Source organism: Prunus avium, chromosome 3, assembly GCF_965620075.1.
Source record: "Prunus avium chromosome 3, drPruAviu1.hap1.1, whole genome shotgun sequence".
Lineage (NCBI taxonomy): Eukaryota > Viridiplantae > Streptophyta > Magnoliopsida > Rosales > Rosaceae > Prunus > Prunus avium.
In genome coordinates, this window is record NC_142286.1 from 25,659,120 (window position 1) to 25,664,452 (window position 5,333).

The window sequence follows — 5,333 nt, forward strand, 5'->3', positions numbered from 1 at the left end:
TGATAAGCATAAGGTATGCAAGCTACATAAATCCATTTATGGGTTGAAGCAAGCTTCTAGGAGTTGGAACATCCGCTTTGATGAAGTTGTCAAATCGTTTGACTTCATGCAAAACATGGATGACCAATGTGTGTACAAAAAGGTCATTGGGAGTTCGGTAGTATTCCTAGTGTTGTATGTAGATGACATACTAATTATTGGAAACGATATAGGAATGCTATCTTCAGTGAAGCTGTGGCTCACTAAATCATTCGCAATGAAAGATTTAGGAGAGGCATCTTATATACTTGGTATAAAGATTTATCGTGATAGATCTCAGAGAATAATTGGATTATCTCAATCCTTGTATATAGATAAGGTGCTAAAGAGATTTCATATGGAACAATCTAAGAAAGGGTTACTTCCAGTTAGACATGGACTTCACCTTTCCAAGAACATGTGTCCGAAAACTCTTGAAGAGATACAGCAGATGAGTAAAATCCCTTATGCATCAGCAATAGGGAGTCTTATGTATGCCATGGTTTGTACAAGACCGGATATCAGTTATGCTGTTAGTATAACAAGTAGATATCAGTCAAACCCAGGATTAGATCATTGGGGAGCCGTTAAGTGTATCCTTAAATACTTACGAAGAACTAAGGATATGTTCCTTATTTATGGAGGAACATCAGAGTTACAAGTGGAAGCGTTTACCGATTCTGATTTCGCATCTGATGTTGATGATCGTAAATCCACATCCGGGTATATCTTCATTCTGAATGGAGGCGCTGTTAGTTGGAGAAGCTGTAAACAAAGTGTTACGGCTGACTCCACCACTGAAGCTGAGTACATTGCTGCCTCAGAAGCGGCAAAGGAAGCTGTTTGGATGAAAAAGTTCATTACCGAACTAAATGTGGTTCCAACCATAATGTCACCGGTGCCTTTGTACTGTGACAATAATTGGGCGATAGCTCAAGCCAAGGAACCAAGGTCTCATCAGAGATCCAAACACATTGAAAGAAAATTCCACAAGATTCGAGAACTCATTTCGAATGGTGATGTGTGCATCCTAAAGGTTGCATCAGCAGACAACGTAGCAGATCCACTCACTAAGCCTATGTCACAGTCACAACTGGATAGACATACAGAGAAAATCGGTATTAGATACATGGCTAAATGGCTCTAGTGCAAGTGGGAGATTGTTAGAAATGTGCCCTAAGAGCCAATACATTTGATGTAATCTCCTTAGAATACATTTCGTATATGATAAATAAAGGGCAATATTATTTTGTTATCTTTTATGTCGTGTAAAGAAACAAAAGTCCAGGGTGTACTAAATAAGAGATAAAGTAATCTAAAGAAGTTTAGATTCGGGAGACCTTTAATCTCTAATTGTAGTATCCCAAAATGTTCCTAATCATAAGGTTATCAAATGGGCATTGATAAACCGTCAAGATTGGCACATACTATGTATGCTCAATGATGAGGATGGTTGGTCTCAAACCATTTGTGTAGTTGACACTAATACAAGTATGTGGGTGCTCATTAGTGAATGAGTACACTGAACGCGATCAACCGGAGTTCTCGTATGGAGTATTTATCTATATGTCAAACGAGAACTCATAGTTGCAATAATGCAAATTAGTCCTTAGACCTGAGGCATCATGGTTGTCTTGTGATGCGTTATTGATCTTTGATAGCTCACAAAGGCAAGTCGTAAAAGATTTTCCTTATGTGTTATTGGGATCTCTTAATTCATCATAGAGGCATGTGAATGTACAATAAGGAATCTCTACCTTGATAAAGAAAGGAGAATGTTTCAAGATATGATTCAGTGAATCTTCGGCCGAAGTACTTGAACATGATTTAGAAAGTGGTTTTTAATTGTGTTCTATTGAATCATATGAGTTTAATCATATTAGGGGTTTGACATTATCAATCCGTACCCTAACAATATGATTGGAAACATTGTATAAGAGAAGGACCGTATTGCATTGCAATTCCAACTGAATAGGTTCTTCATCTATTCTAATTAGCTTGGGTAGCCATGATATATTGCTAGATGTCACTCTTGGCTTGTGGAAGTCCTAGGACTGATTGTGATCAATCCAAAATAAAGGAAGAATTAAAAAGGGGTTTTAATTCCAGTTGGTTAGAAAGAGTTCTAATGTTTTCCCACTACCTTGCTAAATTAGAACCTAATGGATCGCACACCTTAAATGGTTAACTTTGAGTAATACAAATGAGAATGAGGAAATCAATTTGATTGATTTGATGTGGATGATTTACTACGTGTAAAAATATATTTGGGCCTCGATAATAGTTAGAGGGAAGCCCAAATGGTTGGGTATCAAGCCCAAGGGCTTAAGACACCTAAATATTATGGTTTAAGTGTCATAAGGCCCAATTTTGGAAGCCCAATGGGGTTTGGCCGAAAATGGTTAAGTGCATGTGTATGGGAATTGTTTCCATAAGCTCAATTTACACACAAACACAATCCAACATCAACCAAATAGGTTTGGGAGATCAAAGAGAGATAGTTGTGAGTTTTCAAGAGTGAAACACAATCATCTTTCAAAGGGGTTTAGATTGAAACCAATCTTGAGGATCTTGCACTAGCATCCTTGTATTCTCAAGATACTTCTTCTCATTTCAAGGTTCCATTGGTGTGGAGACTTAGAGGCCATATACTTTTGTGGCTCACAAGGAGGAGAAAGATCAAAGAGGAGATCAACAAAGGGAAATCATCAAGAGAAGACCAAACACAAATTGGTTCATATAATTGCTTCAAGGGTAATTATATCTTGTCCTTTCTCTTGAATTTTCATTTATGAAAAACATATCAATGTTCATGGCTTAAGATACTTGGAAGAAGTTTTGTTTTTGAATTTAAACAACCACCATATTCTTCCGCTGCGATTAATTTGATTAAATGCATGTTTAATATTCAAATGAACTTCTTAAAAATGTTTTAAAACCAACAGGGGTCGCAGTTGGCCACTGTTGCTGCGGCCTGAGGACGTTCCAGTCCTGGAAATCTCCCCCGTCGAAGGCCGAGTGATCCACCAGGTTGTTCCTCAGATGGGCCACAAGCCTTTCTGGCATTCCGCCATTAATGGAGGGGCCGAGAACGCAGGAATCAGTGGGGACGCCATCATCATCGGTCCAGGGCGCGATGATGTCAGGAAGGATCGAACCCTGAATATCTCGGCAAATAGCCTCGAATTCAGTCTGAAAGGTTTGGGACCTAACTTCAGCAGAGGTGGGGGTATTGGAGGCCATTGGAGAAGTTTTTAAGTGAGTGTTTTGGAAGGGGGAATAAGGTCTGAAGTTTCTGGGAAAATCGCGAGCTCACAAGAGGTTCTCTGGCAAACTTGAAGGCGCGAGGTTTTGATGGGTTTTTGACAAAGCTTGGGCGACTGAAGATTTTGAAAGCGTAAAGAGAACGCAAGGAAGTCTGGGTTTTTATATTGGCGCTAGATTTCGAAACGAAAGGGCGTGTCTCTCTCGAGAGACGTAACGTTCTGTCAGCACGCTCAATAGGCGCAACGACGTGTCAAAAGCTCAGAGGCCGTCGCTTCCTCTGACAAAGCGAAGCGACGCCCTGGGCAATGATGGCCTGCGCGACGTGCTTGAGGCATTAAATGCGCGGAATGCGCCGTCTGGCCTGCGCATTTAATGCCTCAGTTGTCAGTCACTTCAGAAAGGAATGCAAAGGGTCCATCCCTTGAAATCCATTCGGCCCCTACCCATGCCGAGGCCGAAGAATCCAGGGATGTGGGGGCAATGTTTGTGCCTGATAAATCTCGGCCACGAGCTGGCCGAAGGAGCCCTTTCTCTCGGCCTTGGCACTTGTTTGCAGAGGCTGAAACGCAGCGTTTCGCCAGGGCATATTCGCCTTCCTTAAAGAATAAAAGAAGAAATGCTAAGGCATGATCATCTCGGCCTCAAACGTAAGCCGAGGCCGAGGCCGAACAAATTTGCGGCCAAGGCATTAAAGGCAAATCATCACGTGACGGCAGGGTCCCAGGCTTCATTTAATGAAGTAGTGCCTGTTTAATGCAGCAAAACCCATTGGCCACAAAGTAGCATTTAATGCATGAGGGAAGGTGGGAAGTGACTGAAGTCAGGATTTGGTGATGAAGATCAGATTGATTAGACGTGGACATTCTCACAAGAATTCTGACAGCTTGAGATGTTGGTTCACCAGCTATCCAGGCCATAAATGCGTCTCCACGGCCAGAGGTTCAGAACCCACGATCAAGAGCGGCGGCCGAGATTCACCGGGATTTCTATACTTCACGACAGGGTCCTCGGGTGACTTTGGCCGTCATCAACTGGCGACAGGGTCCTCGGGTGTTCTTCTTGGCTACAAAGAAATATAAAATTAACATTAAATAACAAATCCTACTAACATTCATGGTCTGAAACAACTAGAGTTGAAGGAAAATCTTTACCTGGTTGTGACCCCGACGCACTAGCAGCAGATGGCGACGTGGTCGTGCTGGGAGGGCGGTGACGCTGCCTGGCACTAACTGGTTGCGCCATTGATGACTCTGATGACACCGGCGCCCGGGAGACGTGGGGAGAAACTGGCATGTCCTACGACTGTGCTACACCAGTGGGAGCTGACATCGCAGTCGGGGGAGCTGAACTAGGTGAAGTCATCACCGTCTTACGACGTCTGATAAGTTGTGACATCTGATAAGGTCTTATAATTAAAAAAACATCCTTGGCTAAAATTATTATTTTGTAAAAAAAAAAACCTCAAAGCCTAATGAACAACAAATTCAATATTTAAAAAACAAACAGAAACATGTATTCTTTATATGGCAAAAAACAGAAGCACATTTTTTAAAGCAAACAAAATAGAAACATGTATGATATTACAAAAATCAGAAGCACATAATAAAGAAAAATCAAATTGCTGCCCAATTTTGAAATAGTTTGGTTAGTAGCACATAGTTTAAAGCCCCCGAAAATTAATCAAAATACAAAAAACAGCATCAAATGCTCCAATCAAATCTGAAATCTAACAGCAATACACCTAAAAATTCACAAATCGTACACCACAATGCAATTTCAATACAAAAAAAAATCTGAAATAAAAAATACAAATCCAATAAAAAAAAAATTGAAACAGCAATTTAAACACTTAGGATGCTGCAATACAAATCCAATACAAATCCTAACCAACCATCAGACTAAGCAGCAATTTAAACAATTACAAAATAAATATACAAATTGAAACAGCAAAACAATTCCAAACTTAATCCGAAAATTTCTGAAATAAAACTTAAAAATTGAAAAAATATATATCGGGGAGCGTTGGGAAATTTACCAACTGGGTTTCG

General features: G+C 40.5%; 1 pseudogene; it reads left to right on the top strand.

Moving 5' to 3' along the window:
- The first annotated feature begins 421 nt into the window (after positions 1-421).
- LOC148295803 (secreted RxLR effector protein 161 pseudogene) lies at positions 422-1,308 on the top strand (annotated as a pseudogene).
- The last annotated feature ends 4,025 nt before the right edge of the window (positions 1,309-5,333 follow it).